Raw genomic sequence first — 24,963 nt, forward strand, 5'->3', positions numbered from 1 at the left:
TCCCCCGGGCCGGAAATGCACCGGAGTCCAGTACGGAGGGAGAGAGGAGACAGAAAGGCGGCGGTGGCGGGGGGCGGGGGCTGCAAGGCTCACCGCACGCCGAAGCGCGCGAGCCAGACCGCCTCCCCTCGCTCTTGTGCCTGCCGCGCCCAGCCCCGGCCACAGCTTGGCGTCAGGGAAGCCCGGACCGAAGGCTGCACCTGCCAGCTAGGCGCCAGGATAGGCCCAGTCTGAGCTCTACTCTGGGATTAAGATTTGTGTAAAATCCTTAGTGAATACCAAGTAGGCTCTCTTGTATCTCAGATTAGTGGGCATATACATACATACATACACACACACATACTTACATACATACATACATATGCATACATGACTATGTTTGTGTGTGTTTTATATTTCTTTCTTTCTTTTTTTTTTTTAAAGGAACCAGTATATAATAGACACTGAATCAAATTCTGGGCCCTTCTGGAAAAGGAATATTCACAACCAGCAGGGAGAACTGAGTCATTCATTCAACAAAAACCTATAAATGTCTACCAGATCGGATGTTCAGTTCGGGGGTGGAGAGACTGTGACATAATTGTATGGGCTTCCCCTGTTCAAACATGCCACTCAGTGGTCTATAATTCTGACATTTGTATTTCCCTGAAATAAACGACTTTTCTTGCTTCGACTCATGGATCTGTACAGCAGGCAGTCTCCTTTAGGAACTGTCTCTTCCTCCTAAAGGAAACATTCCAGTACTAAACTGTATCTTCACTAATCTTATCTTTCAGTCCATTAGTCCACAAACCATGCATATTTATCAAAGAATGGGTGTGAGATCAAAATGGGCGGAGCAGAATACATACCTGGACTTGCTACATAGAGGGCACAGTAGAAAATTAGTATTCTAATGGGAGAGAGTGGGAGGTCACTCTCACTAGCAGACAATGAAACCAAACTGAAGATAAGCAAAGATAGCAGAAGCAGAGAAGAGGGCATTTCCTCCATGGAAACACAGTAGCAAAACAAGGCTGCTCCTCAGAGCTTAGAGGCCTATTGGCAGGGTTGTTGAACTCTAGAATCTCACCCCAACATCTTGTCAAAGTTCAGTGTGTCATTTCAGCCACTGGCTTAAACTGGCTTCGGATCTCAGTTCAGACTCCTAGTGTGAGAGGTCAGGAGGAAGTGGCACGGTTTTAACTTGACACTAAAACTGGTTAGCAAAAATTAAGGTGAAAATTAGAGCAAAAACTGGATCGGAAGTTGGCAAGCTGCTACTCACAGGCCAAACCCAGCCCACTGACTGTATTTGTTTAAATATGGCATTTTAAATGTTTTGTTTTTAATTTTGTTTTTTAAGCCCAAAATCTAAAGTGCTGTTATCAAAGCCTTTGCAAGAAAAGTTTGGACTTGCAACAGATAGAGAGCACACTCTGTAAGCTAAGTGTGAAGAAGGAAGCCGTAACAAAGTAGGTTGAGGGTATTTTTAAATGTCCTGCCTTATATGGACCTGTCTTTAGTTTCCCACTGTTATAGCGAACATGAATGATGACGGCGTTTCTGCTTTTCTTTCCTTCTCTCTAAATTATCTCTACGAAGCTGTACCCCTGGAGACTGACATCCACAGATGGAGCTCCTTGTTCTTGCTTCCTGCTGAGTAGGAATAGGAGAAGTAGTGTTCTCCTTTTATTGGATATTTCCTTTATTTATGTCTCAAAGGTTATCCCCTTTCCTGGTCCCCCAACCCACCCCCGGAAATCCCCATACCATCCCCTCACACCCTGCCGCCATGAGGGTGCTCCCGCACCCACCCACTCCCTCCTGCCTCCCTGCCCTAGAGTTCCCCTACACTCCTGCCTAGAGCCTTCAAAGGAGAGTCTGTTTTCCCTTTGATGTCGGACAAGGCCATCCTCTGCTACACGTGCTACATAATTGGTTGGTGGTTTAGTCTCTCTTGGAGCTTGGGGGCGTCTGGTTTGTTGATATTGTTTTTCTTCCTATGGGGTTGCAGAGCCCCTCAGTTACCTCAGTCCTTTAACCCCCCTCCACTGGGGACCCTGTTCTCAATTCAATAATTGTCTGCAATTATCCACTTCTGTATTTGTCAGGATCTGGCAGAGCCTCTCAGGAGGCAGCTATATCAGGCTCCTGTCAGTCTGCACCTCTTGGCATCCCCAATAGTGTCTGGATTTGGTGACTGCGTGTGGGATGGATCCCCATGTGTGGCAGCCTCTGCATGGCCTTTCCTTCAGCCTCTGCTCCACAGTGTTTTCTGGAGACTTTGTTGTACTTGTTGAAAACTTTTTACTCTAAAAAGCTATCGTTGTCACTGATTCTGATATAGATAAACAGGTCCTACTGTAAGCAGTTACATGTAAATCTAAGACCGATAGTTCTGAAGTACTACTTCTAGAAGTAAATTTAATTGACCCCCATATAATTGAAAGTTCGTTCATTTTGGTTTAGTGTGGTTTTGGTCTTTCCAGACAGGGTTTTTTTCTCTGTACCCCTGACTGTCCTGGTACTTGCTCTGTAGAACAAGCTGACTTCTGACTCACAGATAACCCTGCTCTTACCTCCAGAATGCTGGGATTAAATGGGATGTGATACCTATACCCTGCTGAAAGTTCTTGACTATTGTAATAGTCTGCCTTGTGAAGTCTAAGAAGTTCTGGGCATTTATAGACCTCCCCTCCTGTACCTATGGTTAAGATGAAGCCAAGAGAGAGAAGCGAAGCAACAGCATTTTAGTTTGGGTTGGAGATGTGTGTAGTTGTGGAAATCTTTACTCTTCCGAAATGTGGTTTGGGGAGGAAAGATTTCTCTTTCGGCCCGTCGGCGAGGCAGCAGAGAGAAGCCTGCACTCCGCAAAGAATGTATGAGCTCTTCAGCGTTAAGGCAGGGGTAAGAAGATGGAGGAGCTGATGTTTTTAGTAGAAAGTGAAGGCAGCACAGCCGTCCCGTAGGAGGTTAAAGTGAGCTGTAAAAGGGAAGGGTAAGGTGGGATTTGAACACAGGTAAGCAGATTTTGAGTAGGTCAAAACCCATATTAATATTGAAAGCATTTGTAATCATTTAATGTGGACTCTTTAATTTCGAAAGAACTAAGTCCAATTAGCCATTGAAAGACACTGAGACCAAACTGTCTATAGAATGAGGACTCTCATTAGGTGGGTAAGGAGGGGGACATTCACCATGGACACATCAATCTAATTAACGACTAGAAAAGCCAGTAGCCAATAGGAAAGCAGAACTTCAGGCCTGGCACTGAGAAACACTTTTACCCATTAGGGAAAGGGGCAGAAAGGCAGGAGTGAACCCGTTGGGCAATGGAGGAGTAGAAGGAAGGATTGTTTCTTTGGGTTTTTGGGTTTGGGTTTGGCTTGATTTGATTTTACTTGTTTTGGAAGTCCCCCGCAGAGCAGGAGAGACTCAAGATAGGAGACAGATTTAGAGTCATCCAATTGGTGAGTGTTGCAGTTGCCTGGTGAGGATGGGACAGTTGCCTGGGTCTGAGATTCATAAAAAAGGACTTAAAGGATGGTTTTGTAGGTGGGTAAAGCCTGAAGGCAGAAAGGACAGATTTAATAAGCACACAGTCCAAAAGGTTTCCTTCTACGGCTTCAGGCTGGCGCAGGTCGCTAATGGCCACTTTTCCTTCCAATGGCCCTGCAGCACTCTGACTGGGTGGAATGGCTTCCCACGGTTGCTAGTTGCCTCGGTCTTGCCAACGCCCCTGTGAATAGTCCCTTAGTTGTGTTCTTTTCCGTTAAATTGTGTTGATTGTAGCATGTTTCCTGCCTAGAAGCTGACTAATTCGGTGAGATAATCTGCAGGTTTGCTTCTCTTAAAAACATCCTCGCTTCTGGCCAGAAGAAACATAGAAACAAACAAAGAAGTTAAAGTTGTGCCTATTCTTTAAAGAACCGGCTGCTTTTAATAGAGAAAGTAATAAAGAGGAACTGGGTTCTCCGTCCAGTTTCCAAAATAGAAGATTTGAAAAAACCCTGCACCGCTGGGTTCGCCTCCAGTGACTCACGCCCACGCCGTATCTGCCCTAAATCTGAACAATTCAAGCTCAGGGTTAGAGACTGTTTAACCAAGGATTGAAGCAACAAGGGGCACAGCTCATTTTTAAAAGAGTTTAACAAGGAATGATTGTGTGATTAATTCCCCTAACCATCCTAAAATGTCAGCTCTGCGATTTAAGTAACAGTCCCGTGAGAAGTGTAAATCGCTAAATTGGGTCCGATCCTAAAAAATTCTTCCAAGGCCAAATCATGACTCGAATGTCCTAAGAACTGTTATTTACAAGTCAATATTTGTACCACTAACTACTTTTTTTAAGAGAAGTGATAGGTCCTCAACTAGAAGGTTATTAGGTATGGTGTCACACACCTGCAATGTCTGATGCAGCAACTGGAGGCAGCCGGTTGTGCATTTGAAACCAGCCTGGGCTAACAGTACCCATCTCGTTAGAAAGGGCCAGGCAAGAGTAATTTTATATTCACAACAGAGGACTCTCAAATGGCTGAGAAGCACCTAAAGAAATGTTCAAAGTCCTTAGGGATCAGAGAAATGCGAACCAAAACGACCCTGAGATTCTGCCTTACACCAGTCCGAATGGCTAAGATCAAAACCTCAGGTGGCAGCACATGTTGGCCAGGATGTGGAGAAAGAGGAACACTCCTCCATTGCTGGTGGGATTGCAAACTGGTACAACCACTCTGGAAATCAATTTGGAAGTTCCTCAGAAAACTGAAAACGGGCCTACCTAGATATCCAGCAATACCCCTCTTGGAAATATACCCAAAAGATACCCCACCATGCCAGAGGGGCACATGTTCCCTATGTTCTTAGCAGCCTTATTTGTGATAGCCAAAAGCTGGAAACAACCCAGATGTCTGACAACAGAAGAATGGATACAGAAAATGTGGTTCATTTACACAGTGGAATACTACTCAGCTATTAAGAACAAACAAGGACATCCTGAGTTTTGCAGGCAAATGGATGGAACTAGAAAATATCATCCTAAGTGAGATAAATCAGACCCAAAAGGACATGTACGGTATATTCTCACTAATAAGTGGATATTAGCAAAAAAAAAAAAAAAAAAAAAAAAAGTATCCGAGATACAGTCCACAGAACTCTCAAAGGTCAACAAGCTGAAGGGCCCAAGTGAGGACACCTCAGTCCCACTTGGGAGAGAGAAGAAAGCAACCACAAGGGAGGAGGGAAGGAGGGACAGGGAAGAAAAGGGGATGGGAGTGAGGGTGGGCATGATCTGATATTGGGTGGGGGAAAAGGACTAAGCCCTGAGGGCCAGCAGAAAGAATGGAAACAGGACCTTGGGAGGAAGGAGGTTGAGAAGATGATCTAGAATGTAACAGACCTGGGAGGTAAGAGACCTCAGGACTCAAATGAGGAGGGGGCTGGAGGAAAAGCCCCACAGTGGGGAGAGGGAACTTATTGAACCCACCTCCGCCAGAAAGATAGGGCATTAAGTGAGCATTAAGTGACTGCTAGCCCATAGTCAAAATCTCTGACCTGTCTGAAAAAAAAAATGCAGGGATGGAAAGGGAGAAGAGCCTGAGGAAAAGAAAGTCCAGCAACAGGCCTCAAGGGGAGGCCCCCAAACCTGACACCATTACTGAGGCTAAGGGGCGTTCACAAAAGGGACCTACCATGACTGCCCTCCAAAACACCCAGCAAGCAGCTGAAAGAGTCAGATGCAGATATTTGCACTGAACCAAGGAACAGAAGCTGCTGACCCCTCTGGTTGAATTAGGGAAAAGCTGGAGGAAGCTGAGGAGGAGGGCGACCCTGTAGGAGGACCAGCAGTCTCAATTAACCTGGATCCCCGAGATCTCTCAGACACTGGACCACCAACCAGGCAGCATACACCAGCTAAGGTGAGGCCTCCAACACATACACAGCAGAGGATTCCTGGATCTGGGTTCTGTCAGAGAAGATGTACCTAACCCTCAAGAGACTGGATACCCCAGGAAGTGTAGAGGTCTGGTGGGGTGGGTTGGGTGGGGACAACCTCATGGAGACTGGGAAGAAGGAGGTATGGGATGTGGAAGAGTAGAGGGGTGTACTGGGAGGGGAAGAAAATCTGGAGTGTAAAATAAATAAATAAATACCCATCAGAATGTGTAGAAAGTGGACATAAGAAATCTACTTGGAAAACATAAAATCCCCCAATTGGAACAACTGGAAAGTATACTATGACAGCAGAGATTTTTATCTGGTATATTGACTGTCCTCCCTAATACTTAGTTAGTCCTTAATCCGAGTATGTAGCAAGCAGTCAGTGAGTATTTGTTAGAAATGAACAGAGTTATCTAATTGTATTATCAGCAAGCGTCACAAATAAAAAAGAACAAACAGAAAACAAAATGGACAGATGAATTAATGACGCTATACCTTGACGACACCGGGATGAGGGGCTGCACATGGCATTACATAGAGTAGAAAAGACTCTCCTCTCCTCTTTGACGACCCAGCTCCTGTTGCCTCCTCAACAGGATCTATACACGAGAGCTGCTTCAGAGTGAGGCTTGTAAATAGAAACATAGTCTATGTACACCAAAGCGATGGTGTTTGTTTCCTAGGGACGCCAGAGGATTTCAAAATAGGAGGGTTGAGTGACATATATTTCAAGCTTAGAAGTGAGAATTTCAATACAGAAAGGTATAAAAGATAAATTTTTTTCTACAGTCTCTAACTCTTCGTCTTGCCGGTGTCTGCCTTGTTCACAGGTTCCCATGTGGTCTTCGTTCCAGGTGTATGCAAGCAAGATGTCTGTTCTATGCCTACATTTCTTCTGTGTAGTCACAAGTATCAGTCACATTAGGAGCAAACACACTCTAAACATCTCACTTTAAACTAATTTCCTGTGACAAACCCGGTCTCCAAACAGAGTCCCATTCAAATGAACGTTGAGTTCTCCATTCAGCATGTCTCTTTGGGGGAGATATAACTCAGGTCTAACAGATGTTACCGAGATATCAAATGCATCATGCTGCCTGTGTCTGTTTGTCTCAGACCTCAAAGAATTTTCATGTGGACCTTCACAATGAAGGGGGGTAGAAAGATAGAAATCTTCATGATAACATGGAAGGAAGGGGTGTGGGCCGAGAACAGGAAACTTGAGAGGCCACCAGAAGACACTTTGTTGATGACAATAAATAGACCATGTTTACATGTGATGTATAACCTTATGTTTCTTGAACTACATGCACTGTATCCCCTCCCACCTCAAAGCTTTGTGAAAGAAGAAGATTATTTAACTTTTAACCTAGTTGTAAACTACATTTCTAAACAATATTTAAAAAGAAAACAACAATCTTATGGGACTGGAGAGATGACTCAGGGGTTGGGTGAGCACTGTTCTTGCAGAAGGTCTGGTTTCAGTTTCTGGCAACCCTGTTAAGTCGATCACAGCTGTCTGTCCCCTGCTCCAGGGGAATCTTATGCCTTCTCCCAGCTTCCCTAGGTACCTGCATTCACATGTCCATAGCTATGAGTAAAAGTAATGAGTAACATGGGGAGGGTTCTTAGCAACCTTTAGGGGTGTAATTTGGAACCACCCAAATCCTTCACATACCGTTGCTCTTCCTAAAGAGCTGCACTCATGCTAAGCCATGTCTTACTCTTTCCCTGAATCCCACTCTATTAATCCCTGTCCTTAACATTTGGGTTACACATATCTTAATCCCCAGCTCCACGTCATAAGAGCTCACCCTCAAATTATTTCCTATACCAAAGCCTCTTTTGGCCTGAATAGAGAGCTCTAAAGGGAAAGGGGACTCTTCTGGCTATCGAGGGTGGTAGAGTGGAACTGTGCCTGCTGGTGACAATACTGCATGGGCGTTCAGGACCCTTAAGCAGACTTTTGATGCAGCACTGTTCTCCCGTTCATTCCAGTATCGTTCCTCTGTCATTATCGACCAAATCCTCTTTGTCTCCTGCTGAGCCCACCTTGCCCTTCCTTCCCTAATGAAGACTGTTGTCTGAAGACATTGCAGCCCTACCAGTTCCCTAAATTAACAACTATTTAATTTACATACCAATAGTCCAATGAGGTGGAAGCTTCTGGTTTCTTTGGAAAGTTGTGTTGGCTGGTATTTTGCTGGGGCAAACACATGGAAGGAGTGTTTTCCTGAAATGGACACAGGTGAGAGGATGTTTTGCTAAAGCAAGCGCACGAAAGGACTCGTGATGAAGGATTCTTCCTGATGACATACATCTATTGGTCCGCTTTACACGCATCGTTGAGCTCCAATTGTCATGACTCCGTAGAGAGAAATTCACCAAAAACTTCTGGTGGCAGGCTGGCTGCTTCTTGCCACTTCTGCCAACTTGTGAAGATTGATAAAGTGATGTCAGCTGACACAGACTGAAAGACTCCAGTGCTGAGGCAAGACACATGGTGAGGTAAGACGTGTGGAGGACACGTGACGTTTGAGAAGCATATACATAGGATTCAGTGGATTGTCAGAGGGACTTGCTTGTAGAGCCAGTTCTGCAACGCTTCTTGGTCTCTGGTCTTTCCAGATCTTCACTTTGTGGAGAGATGCGCAGCAAAATCTTCAGGTAGCCCTGGTCCCTCCTGCTTACAAGGGCCGATACCCTCCTGCTGACAGATGTCAATCCGACTGAGACCTGGATTAGTCATGCCACTGCTGCTGCTATCCCAAAACTACTGAACGGAACTGCTGGCTTATCTGCGAAGTATTTGCAAGTGGATCAAGCTGCCGCTGCTGACCGGTGAACTGAACAGTTCATTTCCTGACAATGCAGATGGGCTTCGCTCCAAAGAGCAATTTCTAAACAGGTCCGTTTCCGCCATATCCTAATAACCATTCCTTCCCACTACCTCTGGTGGGCTGGAAGGGAGGTTAAAGTGTTTAAGAACCACCATAAGGGTCTTTGAAAAGCCCAAGCCAACAATCCAATGAACCCGAATGTGCCTCTGTCTTCCTCTCACCCATCATCTATTCCAGAATCTATTCTTTGGTTCTTTAAGTCCTCCCAGCTTTGTTCACAGCCACACCGATCTCTCAATGACAATTACCTGCACTACAGGGTTACTTCCCACTCCTCAGAACTTATAGCCCTTTGTCACTACCCTGCCATCAGGTACCTCACTGATGTCAGTGTCTCTACAGACTTTCCTTTCATAGCCTCATTTCCTTATCTGTAACCTCCTTCCTTCGTATAGAGTCAATTTTGCTGATAGCACAACATCGCTCTTTGGGTACATTATAAAGCAAAGTGGCTTGTTTTACTTACAATCTTATCCAAGATAGAACGGATGCATCTGATAGTAACCTTCCTGCTGACAGAGCCCCAAGGCAATGTAGACCATCACATATATATGTATGTATGGCAAGATATATATTGAAAAATGTATAATATGCATGAATATAATATATTGATATAAATGTATCAGTATATATGTAAAGTTAAGAGCCTAAAAACAGGCTTGGCAAATTAAAAAGTGTCTAGAAAAATCAACTGCTTGCCAGAACAAAACTCCAAAAATGCCACAACATATTTTTACAAAATCTCTTTATGATGCCCAACATTGAACTAAAATTTATTAGATGTGAAATAAATAGATCTTAAAAATATAAAAAAAATACATGAATCAATGAGCACAGAAAATGAGATGGCCCAAATTCTATATTTAGTAGGCAAGGACACTAATAGATTAGTGTAAGCAAGTTTTATGTATTTATAATATGAGCCTACAGTGAAATGTATGGTCAGTTGTCCGTTGGGGAGCCTCAATACAGAAGTAAAGGTGCATAAAAACCTTTGAAGAGCTGTTTAACGTGAATGTAGAAGTAAAATTTCTGGTAATAAAAGCAAATACCATCAACTAAACTAATTTTCCATGGCTGGAGTATGGAAGATTTGCCTAGAAGGTGAAACATGGCTCATCTCGCTCTACGCGGGTCAAGTCTAAAGCCTGGCAGATTCTATTACCACAGTGATCCACATAGATCATAAAGAGAAATGAAAAGATCTTGAACAAAATGTCAGTGAATCAAATCAAGAAATATATCTGTATTGAAATGGAACCCTGTGGGTTGGTATGAGACTATAGTCCTCAAACGTGGGAGGAAGGGAGTTCTATGGAACTCTTACTGACATCCACATTTTATACCCTTCAAAGCAGTAATTTTTATTACATGTATGCTATGATTATCTAAATAACAACTAAAAGAAATTTGAAAAAAATTACTGGACATAAAAGGCAAGAATATAGAATATAAGGTTAGTATACACAAATAATTATATTTCCATCTAGTAGTCACAGTTGGATGAAAAAGTTTTTGACTAACACATTTTCTTGTAATTAAAACACTCATTATTTTACGCTGAGGTTTATCAAGTATAAGCAAGACTTACAAGTCAAGCACTGGCTTTGAAGCTTGCTCATAGTGACTGAAGACAATCTGGAGTAGACGATCAATTGTCGCTTCCCAGTTGACAAATAAATATTTTAAGAGGCCAGTTTTCTCAATGTTGACTTATGAACAGAGCATAATTCCACTAAAGTTCAGCCTTTTTGGGTAGAAGTGGACAATTAATAGGTAAATGTGAACACTAAAGTAATCAATAGGGAAAAATAAACAGCATGGGCTTTTAGAACTTACTAGAGATCTCCAGCATGCATGGCTGCAACACTGTCGTAGAGAAATGGGTCAACGGGTGAGAAAAGAGTTCATGTAGACATTCAACTGATTGGATTGTTTAATGAAGATGCAACTCGATTCAGTGAGAGGATCATCCTGGCAACAACTGAGGAAACTGTAAATTTAGGAAACTCGGACAGTTTCTAGTAACAAATATACTTGTCCTACATGGTCTTATATTTTCTATAAACATACGAATATCAAAGGTTAAAAACTGGAAGAGCTTGAAGGGGCTCGAGACCCCATATGTACAACAATGCCAAGCAACCAGAGCTTCCAGGGACTAAGCCACTACCTAAAGACTATACATGGACTGACCCTGGACTCTGACCTCATAGGTAGCAATGAATATCCTAGTAAGAGCACCAGTGGAAGGGGAAGCCCTGGGTCCTGCCAAGGCTGGATCCCCAGTGAACGTGATTGTTGGGGGGAGGATGGGGAAGGGAACACCCATAAAGAAGGGGAGGGGGAGGGGCTAGGGGGATGTTGGCCCGGAAACTGGGAAAGGGAATAACACTCGAAATGTAAATAAGAAATACTCAAGTTAATTTAAAAAAAACAAAACTGGTCTTGTAAGTGTTTTCTCTCTTTCCTGCCCTGTCTTCTTGTGACCTCGGACTCCCCAGTACAGTATTACAATGTGGCATCCCCAGTGCAGTGTTACAATGTGGCAAGCACTGCAAGCTCTATTTTCTCCTCATGGCTTCAGGAAAACAGTTAACAGAAGACTTAGCTTCAGACGGAAAACCGAAGCTACAACTCGCATTCTGGATATAGGGCCTAGTTCCCCCAATGCTGTGAGGCAGACTGGCACAGCTGACTGGCCCTTATGGCCGTCACAGTGACTAAGCTTCCACTTCTGATGAACAGATGGACAATCACTAAGAGAGGAATGGTTGTTACAATTGATTGGTTCAGAGCTAGGCGAGGTAACGCAAACCTGTCATTCAGCACTGGGGAGGGTGTGGTAGGAGACCGCACAGAGTTCCACCGCCAGCTTCGCATGCAGAACGAGTCTGAAGCCAGCCTGACGTAAATAGTAATGCATCCCTCACAAACGAATGCCGGGAATTGCTTGTTATAATTATCAAGTTTTTAGAGTTTCATAAAGAGAAATAAATGTAAACTTCGTGGGCCCCTTGTGCCAAAGAAAAGAATGGATCCCTGTCACAGGAAATGCCCCTTTGTCAGAGAAAAACAGTGTACGTTGAAGACCAGAGTTAGGACTCATTGACTCCAAGTCTTGTTGTCAAATGACTACAAATGTCCTCTGGAAAGGTTAGAGGAACTAACTGTGTCTACCTAAAGATGTTGGCCTATCTTTCAAAAAAATCAGTCACAATAGCATACTTACATTAAGCATCTGTGACTTCATCCCCTACACAAAGAGTAATAAATAATTATGGCAAAGTGTAATATTCCAGAGGAATGTAAGAGATCTGAGCTACCATCAGAGACCTAAAATATGTAAGGTCATTGTCACCAGAGTTTTCCCAATCAATTCACTATTGTGACCCTTGTAATAAACAACTAGACCACAGTAGATGAGTGAAGAGTTTGTATGTCAAGTGTGAAGGATCTGAGATATGTTTTCACTTGCTAGGCAGTAAGTTAGTCTGCCATATTTAATGCACTTTGACAGGAAATGTATTATGCCTGAGATCAAGACAAAAATGGCATCTTTTGTTTGTTTGTTTATTTTTACAGGAAGAACAATTGTAAGAATATAACTGTGGTGATTGGAAGGAAAATGGCCTCCTTAGGCCTATAGGGAGTGGCACTATTAGGAGGTTTGATCTTGTTGGAGTAGGTGTGGTTCTGTTGGAGGAAATGTGTCATGGGCGGGTTGGGGGGAGGAGTCTTTTAGGTCTCAGTTGCACAAGCTCGAACCAGTATCAGCATCTTGCTGCCTATGGATGCAGATGAAGAACTCTAAGTTCAAATCTCTGAAAATGTAAGCCAGCACCAATAAAATGATTTTCCTTTATAAGAATTGCTTATAAAAAGAGAGTCACTTATCAGTAATAAAACCCTAATTAAGACAGTAACATTCATCAGTATCCCAACCTTCATTCACAAAAGATAATAGGAAGACACTAAGAAATGTCTTGGTGATAACTATCTGTTTAACAGTGTGTGTTACCAGAGAGAAGTGTCAAGCTTAGGTACCCTAAATCTTTTCTAGCAGGCAGTATATTCCTTGATCTTGGCTTGGCCAAGCAGATTATCTTTCTTATTCTGTACTAGAAATAACTCCATTGTTTCTTTGAGGAAGAAGCCACCTTTGCTTTTCAAGATTGACTATTACTCAAACATCTTTCAAGGTAATAGATTGGGACAATTGAGGGTCCAACAAAATTATGTGGGAGCCTTGGCCACTGAAAAATGACTCTAATAGGAGACATAGTATCATTATTATATTGCAAGAGCCAGCCACGGGTACTTTCTTATGCTCTTCTGTGTTACTGATCTTACTAGGAACAAGTACAGTTAGTTTTTACATAGGCTCTACTCTCTCTTTCTCTCCCACTCTACGTTGTAGCATAATCCTAAGGTATCTTGACCAAGTTGCTGTTGATCTTTCCCACATGTTATAAAACACACAATAGGCTTTTCAGGAGACATTCTGATTGGCCTTTTGTCAGGTCTGTGCTGATTCAACAGAGTAATCAATGCCTGAGTTATGGTAGAAACAGCTGAGCTAATAATAAAGCTCCTGCTACTCACTGCCAATGTAAAAGATTCTTCAACAATTCCTCCCAGCAGTCTAGATTTATCCCTTCAACATCCATCTGCTGGCTTCAGTTTTGTAAGAAATACCATCACATGCAGTTGATTTTCTCACTCTGTGGTGGTTTGAAAACTCTTGGCCCGGGAAGTGGAACTATTAATGGGTGTGACCTTGTAGGGGTAGGTGTGGCCTTGTTGGAGAAAGTGTATTAGGGTGGGAGTCGGTTTTTTTTTTTTTTTTGGTTCTTTTTTTTCGGAGCTGGGGACCGAACCGAGGGCCTTGCGCTTCCTAGGCAAGCGCTCTACCACTGAGCTAAATCCCCAACCCCGGGAGTCGGTTTTGAGACCTTCCTTCTAACAATGTGGGAGACGGTCTTCTCCTGTTTGTAGTTGGATCAAGATGGAGAACTCTCAGCTCCTCCTTCACCATGCCTGCCTGGACACTGCCATGCTTCCAGGCATGATGATAATGACTGAACCTCTGAACCTGTAAGCTGGCCCCGATTCAATGTTGTCCTTATAAGAGTTGCCTTGGTCATGGTGTCTCTCTCTTCACAGCAGTAACAGCCTAACTAAAGGAGGAGTACCTCATCTTTTTTCTTTGCCCTGTGTTCTTTTGTATCCTGCAATAAAGCATCAGTATAAAGTTTTGCCTCCATTTTCTGATTCAAAGGACTCAGTGTAAGAAGGAGAGACTAGAATGTGGAGGAAGTATTGAAATAGAGTTAGCGAAGATTTTGTATGGCTGCATTAACTCCAGATCACGGAGACTCTCTCAGTGTGGACCTAAGGATTAAGATCAGGCTTCGTCCCGATGATGTGCAGTGCAATTAGAATGCACATGGAGTTCAAGGACAAGGCTCTACATCAATAAAAAGGACTCGGGCATTCATTAGCAAATAAGCTTATATTGCTGGTTCTCTCTGTACAATTCTTATGAGCCTCTCATTTCATTACATCATTCCTGTCAGTAACTCTTCTGTCCTATCAGGAGGGATGGATAAAGGTTAGAGTTGAACTAAGGCTTCTGCAGGGAATTATTGAAAAGCCCATTAGCAGGGAAATTGTCCCTTCTTGATTTCCCATTCTTCCACAGAAGACAAGAACTCCAATCCAAGCCTTATTTTTTTTTATAAAACCTTGTTATTAATGAGGATAGTGCATTTTACAACTGTCCCAGGTGAGCTTAAAAGCAGGTCACAGATTCAGGCATGGTGGTACACACTTTTAATCTGGGCCACACCTTCTGCTGGAGACCTACATAAGAACGTTGGAAGAAGGAAGACTCTCCTTTGCCTGCTTGCTTTGTGAGACTGAGAAACTGCTAGATCCTTGGATTTCTATTCACAGACCATTTTTAGAAAGTTGGACTACAGACTGTATTATAAGTCATCAACAAATTCCCTTACTATATAGAGACTACCCATAAGTTCTGTGACTCTAGAGAACCCTAATATAGAAGTTGGTATGAGAAGTGAGGTGGTTCTAGAGGGGCAGAAGGATAAGGATGAATCTTTTAAGAACCTGGAGTTGTTTTAATAATTCACCAGCACCTTCAACTCCTGAAACCTCTCCAGACACTCTCTCTCCTGGGAGCTCAGAGAATATTGAAGGCCAATGATGGAAACTATATTTCAAACTTAAAGAAGCTAATGCCTTTGATTATCTTGACCCATCAATTGTAACTGGTGGTTAATTAGGTGATCCAGTGTTCAAAGCTTTCTACAAGTTGGGGGAAAAATTGAAATTGGAAAAACGATTTTGCTGGTTTGTTACTCTAAGTATCTCTGGAAAAAAAATGAAGGAAAAGAATGAGCTGTACGGTAAAATTAAACTGCTCCAGATGCAAGTAAACAATCTAAAGGTTTCTAAGTTTGCCCTTGAAGAGACTCTTCTCTCCATCAACCATAGAGCTCGAGTTGCAAGAAAATCCTCATTATAAGGTTGGCTAAATTACAGCAAAAATCCAAGTCTTAGCCTCAGAGGGTGTCAGCAGTTTAAGTAAGGGCATTAATTGGCAAAGAATGGGATTCTCTAACTTGGGATAGGGATGTGTGTGAAGACCCTGTTGAAGCTGAGAATTTCAAATCTTCAGATTCTCAAGGGTTTTCTCCACCTGAAGAAGTAGTACCCTTAGCCCCACCCCTTGAAATAATACTTTTTAACATGAGAAAATTAGTCCCCCAGAGTCTGATAAACCAGCAATGACTTTCTCTGAAGAAAATGCCAGACAAGGCAATACTGATGTTTCTCAAGGCCCACCAATAGACCTATAATCAGACTCAAGGCAAAACAGGCCCCTGGAGGGGAGGTAGAAGTATAGTACATGAGGAAATGCACTACATTGTTAAGGAGCTTAATGAGTTTGCTAACTCACTCAAGCAGAAGTCTAGGAATATGCATAGGAATGGATTTTAAGGGTGTGGGATAATGGTGGAAGGAACATAAATCAGACAGAGTTTATTGCTATACGCCCTCTGACTGGAGATTTGAGGTTTGACATGGAAGCTTGGACAGTTAAAAGAGGTGTCAGAAGTTTGAATGGTTGGTTGAAGCATTTATCAAATGATGCTCTACTGGAAAGGAGTCGGAGATGCCTGATATCCCCTGGCTTAGTGTTGAAGAAGGGATTATAAAGCTCCAGGAAATTTCGATGCTACGTGGATACGTTGTATAAAACCTAATCCTCCACAATGGGAAGGCCCAGATGATATGCCCTTCATGAATCCTATATGATGCAAACTGGTGAGAGGGGCACCAGCACATTTGAAGAGTTTTGTTCTTGTGCTTTCCCTTGTGCGAGACATTAGGGTTGGAGATGCTGCTGCTCAATTAGATGAATTAAATGCAGTGGGTTTAACTGGGCTCCGAGGTAACAAGGGCCAGGTGGCAGCATTGAATCGCCAGAGACAAGGTGATCGTAGTTGTTCTAATGGACAGCATAGACAAAACAATGTTTATAATGGCATAGCCTGTAATGGCCAGCACAGGAGAGGTGAAATTTATAATGGCATGACTCATTCGGACCTTTGGTACGGGCTAATCAGCCATGGTGTTTCCAGGCACGAAATAGATAGAAAGCCTACTGCATAACTGTTTGATCTGTATAAGCAGAAAAATTCTCAACCAAATGAAAGAAAGGCTGCATTGGAATGTGGTAAAAGGCAGTCTTGGCCAGTGAATCAATTTCCAGACTTTAGCCAGTTTACAGACCAAGAACCCCTTGAATGAAGGAGTGGCCAGGGTTCCCTGAGGAAGGATCTTGATAAGACACCTATAAGTTTTGCTGTTAGCCTTTCTCCAGTTCTTCCCCAGAGGGACCTACAGCCTTTTACAAGGGTAAATGTACACTGGGAGAAGGGAAATAATCAGACTTTCCAGGATCTTTTGGATACTGGTTCTGAATTGACATTGATCCCAGGAGATCCTAAGAAACATCCTCTAGTTAAAGTAGGGGACTATGGAAGACAAGTGATTAATGGACTTTTGACTCACAGTACGTCCAGTAGGTCCCTGAACACATCCTGTGGTCATTTCCCCAGTTTCAGAATGTATAATTGGGATATATATATATATACTTAGAAATTGCAGAATTTTCACATTGGTTCTCTGACCTATTGGGCTATTATGGTTGGAAAGGCTAAATGGAAGTCTTTAGAGTTGCCTTTGCAAAAAATAAAATAGTGAGTAAAAAACAGTATCTTATTCCTGGAAGAATTGCAGAATTACTGCACTAAAGATGCAGGGGTGGAGGTTCCTAGCTCTCCTACCTGTCTAGTGCAGAAGACAGATGGATCATGGAGAATGACAGTTGACTATTGAAAACTAAATTAAATAGTAATTCCAATTCCAGCTGCTATACCAGATGTAGTTTTGTTACTTGAGCAAATTAACACACACATCTCTTGGAACCTGGTACGTAGCTTTTGATCTGGCAAATGCCTTTTTCTCAGTACCTGACCATAAGGACCACCAGAAGCAATTTGCTTTCAGTTGGCAAGACCAGCAGTATACCTTTGCAGTTTTGCCTCAAGAATATATTAACTCTCCTACCCTGTGTCATAACTTAGAAGGGATCTTGGTCGTTTGTCTCTTCCACAAAGTATCACATTGGTGCACTATATTGATGGCATGATGCTGATTGGATCAAGTGAGCAGGATGTAGCAACCACTTTGGAGTCATTGGTAACACATATGCATATCAGAGGATGGGAAATAAATCCAACCGAAATTCAAAGGCATCTACATCAGTGAAAATCTTAGGGGTTCAGTGGTGTGGGGCGTGCAGAGATATTCATTTTAAGGGGAAAGATAAGTTATTGAACTGGCCCCTCCCACCACCAAGAAAGAAGCACACTGTTTCGTGGGTCTATTTGGGTTCTGGAGACAGCACATTCCTCGCTTGGGTGTGGTACTCAGGCCCATTTACCTGACTCCTGAAGCTGTTAGCTTTGTGTGGAGCCTGGAACAGGAGAAGGCTCTTCAACAAGTCCAGGCTGCTGTGCAGGATACTCTACCACTTAGACCTTATGATCCAGCAGACCTGACGGCGCTTGATGGTCCTTGATCGTGGCAGATAGAGATGCTGTTTGGACCTCTGGCAGGCCCTTGTAGGTAAATCACAGAAGATACCTTTGGGACTTTGGCACAAAGTCATCTGCAGACAACTATTTTCCCTTTGAAAAACAGCTCTTGGCCTGCTATTGAGCCATAGTAAAAACTGAATGTTTGACAACAGGATAGCAAGTTACCAGGTGACCCGAACTGCCCATCATGATCTGGGTGTTATCAGACCCTCCAAGTCATAAAGACGTGCACGGCAGCAGTATATTGTCAAATGGAAGTGACATATATGTGATCAGGCCCGAGCAGGTCCTGAAGACACAAGCAAGTTACTTGAGGTTGCTCAAATGCCTATGGTTTCTACTCCTGTTACGATGCCATCTGGTGCCAAGCATGCACCTATAGCCTCATGGGGTGTTCCCTACGATCTGCTGACGGAAGAAGAGAAGACGAGGACCGGGTTTACTACAGTTCTGTACATTATGCAGGCACCAACCAGAATTGGACAGCTGCAACTTCGAGGACAACCCTGAAAGATATAGGCGAAGGAAAATCTTCACAGTGGGTAGAAATTTGGGCATAACACACCGTATTACAATTTGTTTGGGAGAAGAAATGGGCAGATGTGGTTTTTCACTGATTCATGGGCTGTAGCTAATGGATTGGCGGGATGGTCAGGGACTTGGAAAGATCATGATTGGAAAATTGATGAGAAAGACGTCGGGGGAAGAAGTTCGTGGATAGATCTCTCCAAATGGGCGAACGATATGAAGATATTTACATACCATTTAAATGCTCACCGAAAAGTGACCTCAGAGGAGGAGTTCAATAATCAAGTAGATAAGATGAACTATTCTGTAGACAGCCAGCCTCTTTCCCCAGCCATCCCTGTCATTGCTCAATGGGCACATGAACAAAGAGGCCATGGTGACCGAGATGGAGGTTACCCTTGGGCTCAACAACATGGACTTCCATTCACCAAGGCTGACCTGGCTACAGCTGCTGCTGAAGGTCAGATCTGCTAACAGCAGAGACAACACTGAGCCTCAGATATGGAACCATTCCTTGAGGTGACTAGTCAGCAACCTGGTGGCAGGTAGACTACATTGGACCACTTCCTCCATGGAAAGGACAATGTTTTGTTCTTACTGGAGTAGATAATTATTCTGGTTATGGATTTGCCTTTCCTGCACATTATGCTTCTGCCAAAACCACTATCCATGGACTTACAGAGTGCATTATCCATTGTCATAATATTCCACATAGTATTGTTTCTGACCAAGGAACTCATTTCACAGCCAGAGAAGTACGACAGATGGCCCACAATCATGGAATCCACTGGTCTTACCATGTTTCCCATCATCCTGAAGCAGCTGGTCTCCTAGAAAGGTGGACTGGCCTTTTGAAGACCATTACAGAATCAATTAGGTGGCAGCAGCATGGAAGGCTGGGGCAGAGATCTTCAGAAGGCAGTATATACTTTGAATCAGCATCTGATATATGGTATAGTTTCCTCTCATAGACAGCATCCATGGGTTCAGGAATCAAGGGGTGGAAAAGGGAATAGTTCCACTCACTATCACTCCTAGTGACTCTCTAGGAAATTCTGCTGCTCTAGAAGTTTTGGTTCCAGAGGAGGGAGTGCTCCTACCAGGAGCCACAACAAACATTCCATTGAACTGGAAGCTCAGGCTTCCCCTTGGTCATTTTGGGCTTCTAATGTCCTTAAACCACAGGCTAAGGAATAACAGTGTTAGGAGGGGTGATAGATCCAGATAACCATGGTGAAATTTGATTGCCTCTCCACAATGGAGGTAAAAAGGATTATGTCTGGAGTGCAGGAGATCCCTTAGGGCATCTCTTAGTGCTACCATGACCTGTGATTAAAGTCAAAGGGAAACTACAACAGCCTAATCCAAGCACAATGGAAAAGGACACAGACCCATCAGGAATGAAAGTATGTGACAGGGTCCAGCCTCGACACAGGGTGGGAGAGCTCAACTGGAAGCAGAGATATCTGGAAGGCACATAATAAATATACTACTCTTTGGGTACAGACTGACAGGCAATTTCAAGGCTTAAAGTTACTCTCTCTTCTCCCCCCCACCCCCTCCTGCTCACTCTCCTGCAGTTTGAGACTGCACACGCTCTGCATTCTCTTGCGCACTGTACTCTGCTTTTCTCCTTTGCACTTTCCTTTTTCTCAAACTCCCACACTCATGTACCCCTCTGTTCATTATCCTTTTATTCTCACACACACTCTTCATACACACCTCACATTCTCTCTTCACTCACTCTTCACATGCTCTCTCTCTCTCTCTCTCTCTCTCTCTCACACACACACACACACACACACACACAACTCATATATACCTCATTCTCTCTCCCCTCACTCTCCACTTGTTCTTTACATGCTCACCCATGCTCACCCATGCTCACCCATGCTCACCCATGCTCACCCATGCTCTCTTACTTGCTCCCTCATTCATTCCTTCACTCATTCTCTCATTCGCTCTCTTTCTCTTGCCTCAGTGTTTTATTGATAATCCAAAAGCAGGTAGAAAAAGACATTGTATAATCGTTGCCAAATCAAATTCAAAAAAATAACCACATCCCACAAAGAATTAAGAATTCCAACTGTTCCCCAAAGTTTCAAACTTCCCTGATTCCCAGACTTGTGGCCAAAATAATAATAATTGCAAACTTACCATTATTTAAACTTTATCTTTTGACTTATTACACTTCAGAGCTTAAAGCTCCGAGGTCAGCTACTTGCATTTTCCTGTGAAGTTCTAATGATAAATGACATGGGCAAAGCTGCCAGGCAGTGGCCAGAAAGAATCGTTAACCCTTGACTCAGTAGTTCTGCTAGCTTTCTATTCCTTTACAATGCACAGAATGACTGGTAAGAGACTCAGTATTTTGACTTTGTTTTACTAGTATATAACTTTATGTATTCCACACTTTCTTATCCAGAAACCACTCTCAAATGTTGTGCAAAACTTATTTTCTAACTTCAATAACTTTTTTTCTTTTTTGGGGGCGGTCCCAATGTTGACTCTAATTCATTTTCTATTAATTTCTTCAAAGTTTCTTGGCAAGTCAAGCATTAATCTGGAATTACCATTGTGCAGTTATTACATTGTTTCCAAGATAAGAACAGACAGCACGCACCTGGGCTATTAGGGCTGTGCTGTGTCCCTATGCCTCAATTTCCAATTGTTTAAGAATCATTACATCCAGGAACATATAGTTTCACAGAATTCACCAGAGAAGAAGGAGAAAGAAGTAGAAAAGTCAGATATAATAGAATAATTATGCACACCACCAACTGAAAGGCAGTCATGCACAAATGAAATCTATGCAGCCATTGTCCAGGGCTAAGGTTAGGAGAAATGGGAACAGTTTTTACAAAGATCTGCTGTGGGCTACTGAGATGTCTCCATCCCGGACTACTGCAGGCAGCCTCTTATTTCAAGTGGCGGGTCCCCTGGATGGATGTATCTCCTGCTTCTCAGGGTCCCAGATGTCACCTTTTATTTTTTTTTTTTTTACTTTTAACAAGGGGCTGAGGTGGGTTTCTGAGGTGTCTCCATTCGGGCCTACTGCTGGTAGTCCCTGTCCTTGTATACTGTCCCCAGCAGGTATGGATCACTCCTCTGGGGAAAGCACCAAGACTAGCTGAGGTGCTTGCAGAGGGTAGAGGGAATACAGAATGGGTAGTAGAGGTTAAAGATACCAGCTAAGGCCATGTAACCAGTTGCAGAGATAAGGATTAGAAAGTAATATGAATGCTTCTGTTTTATTTTTGTAAGAACACATTTGTCTTCCAATTTCTTTGGCATCGATTGGTATTTAAGTTGAGATACTAATAGAATGTTCCTAAGGGACATTGCCCCGTTGTAAATTTACTAACGAGCTTGTGATTATGTAAAGAATAGTTATATCATGCTAGGCATATTCATGACCTTGTTATTATTTCATGTGGCCATAGGATTTTATTTGTGTCAAGTTGACACGAGGTGGATTGTACTGGATTCCTGGTTGTCAACGTGACGACATAGGGAATGAACTATAATCCAGAATTGAAAGGTTCACCTGTGATCCGGATCTTGGGGTGGGAGATACAAGTTTCTGACCTGGATCTTGGCATGGAGCTCTTGAGGCATAGTGGCTATGAATCCCAGGAGACTAAGGCAAGGAGATCTCTGAGTTCAAGGTCATCTGGGACAAAGCAAGTCCCAGATCCAGGCATGGTGTTACACACCTTTAATCTGGGCCACACCTTCTGCTGGAGACCTACATAAGGATATTGGAAGAAGGAAGACTCTTTTTTGCCTGCTTGACATGTGGGACTGAGCAACTGCTAGATACTTGGACTTCCATTCATAGCTGCTGCTGACCATTGTTGGGAAGTTGGACTACAGACTATATTGTAAGTCATTCACAAATTCCCTTACTAACCATAATTTCTGTGACTCAAGAGAACCATGACTAATACAGCAACTTTTCAAACTAATATGGAATCTAGTTAGAACTGTATGTTTCATATATATTTTTGGTGGGGTAAATATAAACTAACAGATAATAGTTCTCCCCTACCACAAACCTAACTTGCTGGTAGTTATGTTTTCAGGGTTGAACAGGTACTAAGGAATTGTGTGTGTGTGTGTGTGTGTGTGTGTGTGTGTGTGTGTGTGCATGTATGATGTATGCATATATAGATATATGTATACATATATAACCATATATATTAAGTGATGCATTCTTAGCATTCTTAGATACTACTGCCTATATTCCTATGTTTAATTTCATGCTCACATGAGATATCTTTTCTTGGTATGAAAGGGATGCACGACAGAGACGAAAGTGTCTCATGCGAAAGAAGCTGCAGGCTAAAAGATTGATCTGGGGGATTTCATATCAAATTTGGACAACTTCAGTATAGAGGCCCATCAGAGGGGGAGAAAGAGAAAGAGAGAAAGAGAGAAAGAGAGACACAGAGACACAAAGACAGAGGTGTACAGAGAAGGACACACAGAGAGAGCTCGATAGGCAGAAAAAGACATAAAAAGATGCAGAAAGAGGCAGACAGAGGAATAGAAATAAAGAAGGATAAATAGATGATAGAAAGACAAATGGTGATAGATAGATAGATAGATAGATAGATAGATAGATAGATAGATGATAGAATAGTTACTTTTCTACTAGCTATGAGAAAATATCTGACACAGACACCTAAGCAAAGGCAGATCAATATCATCTTATGGTGTCAGGGCCTTGGAGAGGAAGACAAGGTTGTAGCAGTTCTGCTTATAGTGGCTGGATTGTACAGTAGCTGCCCCATTCCATTTTGGCAGAAGCAGAATGTAGGATCAGGAGTGGGGCAGGTAATGATTCCCCATAGGTCTAAACACAGTAACACACTTACACCACCAAACCTCCCCAGCTTAAAGTTTTCCAACCTCCCGAAGCAGAGGCACCAGCTGGAGACCAGGCTTTCAACCAGAGAGGCCTGTGAGAAGGCATTTCACATTCAAGCAGGAAAGGAAATTATTTTGCTTGCCCAAACTGGGGCATCCAAGTGTGTTAGAGAAATCTTTACTCATATTGACAGGAGCTCCAATATGAGACAGGGAATGAACAAAGATGTGTGGATGGGAGCTGTGGTGAGGCAAGAGCAATGCATAGCAATGTCAGTCAGGTGGGTGTCTGCTCAGTCTTGTCCTGTAGGGTCCTGTGCTTCCAGAGCTTGAAGACGTCTAAGTTCTCAACATGAGATGGACTATCTATCTACCATCTATCTATCAATCATCTATCTATCATCTATTATCTATCATCTATCTATCAATCGATCTATTTATCATCTATCTATCTATCATCTATTATCTATCATCTATCTATCATCTATGTTTCTATGTTTCTATCTATCATCTATGTTTCTATGTTTCTATCTATCATCTATGTTTCTATGTTTCTATCTATCTATACGAAAACATCTGTATTTCTGTAGTTGACATACCTACCAGTCATCAAGTCACATCAGGCTACCCTCTACCTCACTCACTCAATGCCATTGATTCCAGCCATACCAGAGGCCTTTTTCCTTTTTTTTTTTTTGGGCTCTGCATTGGAATGGCTCAGATCTGCATGGTTTTGAAAGCATCCATCCCTCTCCTTTCCTTGGAACAGTACTGCTCTGTGTGGAATAGTTGGAGGCTTACTCCCTTCAATGAGTGAGCTCTGAGTGCTGCACACAGAGGACCTCAGATCCATTCATTTAATCATTACCTGTTTCTGAGGGACAAATGAGGTCAACCGTTCCAGTGGTTGAGAAAGATTTAGTTATATATTAGCCAATGTAGATGATGCTTCAGTCTTATATGGACTTTCAATAAAGAAAGGCACTGGAAAAACCCAAACCATACTCAGGTACTTGATTTAGAGTCAGGATAGGAGATCTTCAAGAAAACCTTGCAATTCAGTGGCATTTGGGTGACAGGTTATGAGTGGGGTGATGACTTTAGTCTAGAGGAATTGATAAGAATTTTGGCTGAGGAAGTAATACTTTTTCTGAAGCTTAAAATGCACAGTTGGGACACAGTGAGAAAAGTGAACGGAAAGGCAGAGTGCTTCCGCACAGGTGCAAATGTCCTGTGGCAGAAAGAGGCTTGGACATTTTGAAGAACTGGAAGAGGCATCTGTAGTTGAGTGACCAGCAAAGAAAGATAGGCATGGACAAGCCAGAGAAGCAGACAAAGACTGTGATACAAGACCTTCTATAACAGCTTGGGCCAACTTCATAATAGCAATAGAAAAAATGTCAGAAGGATTTCAGTAAGACAATTATGGACAAGCAGGTACATTTCCCAAAGATTGTTTCACTGACTTTAAAAATGTCTTGATGGGAGGCACAGTGGGTGGGAGGAGTCTTGCTAGTGAGGGTGTTTTAGCTGTACCAAGGTAATGTGTT

The 24,963-nt window shown here is 42.8% G+C and overlaps 1 protein-coding gene and 1 long non-coding RNA gene across 8 annotated transcripts in view; one reads left to right on the plus strand and one right to left on the minus strand.

Annotated features, from left to right (window-relative positions):
* Positions 1-3,047: 3,047 nt before the first annotated feature.
* Positions 3,048-8,767, minus strand: LOC102548576 (uncharacterized). Its single transcript, XR_015633147.1, has 2 exons — positions 8,061-8,767; positions 3,048-3,850 (listed from the first exon to the last, which is right to left on the minus strand). It is a non-coding gene; the product is annotated as an uncharacterized LOC102548576 (long non-coding RNA).
* Uts2b (urotensin 2B) overlaps positions 8,095-24,963 on the plus strand; it is a 36,390-nt gene continuing 19,521 nt past the window's right edge. For 2 of the 7 annotated variants that reach the window (XR_015632845.1, XM_087576722.1), the window contains exons 1-2: positions 8,364-8,427; positions 8,548-8,827. The gene's annotated coding sequence lies outside the window, so the exon portion shown is untranslated. Of the gene's footprint in view, positions 8,828-21,984; positions 22,426-24,963 lie in introns of all 7 variants that reach the window. The other 5 variants (XM_087576724.1, XM_087576723.1, XM_087576720.1 and 2 more) reach the window with 5 other exon arrangements.

The sequence above is a fragment of the Rattus norvegicus genome, chromosome 11 (assembly GCF_021556685.1).
Source record: "Rattus norvegicus strain SHRSP/BbbUtx chromosome 11, alternate assembly SHRSP_T2T, whole genome shotgun sequence".
Taxonomy (NCBI): domain Eukaryota; kingdom Metazoa; phylum Chordata; class Mammalia; order Rodentia; family Muridae; genus Rattus; species Rattus norvegicus.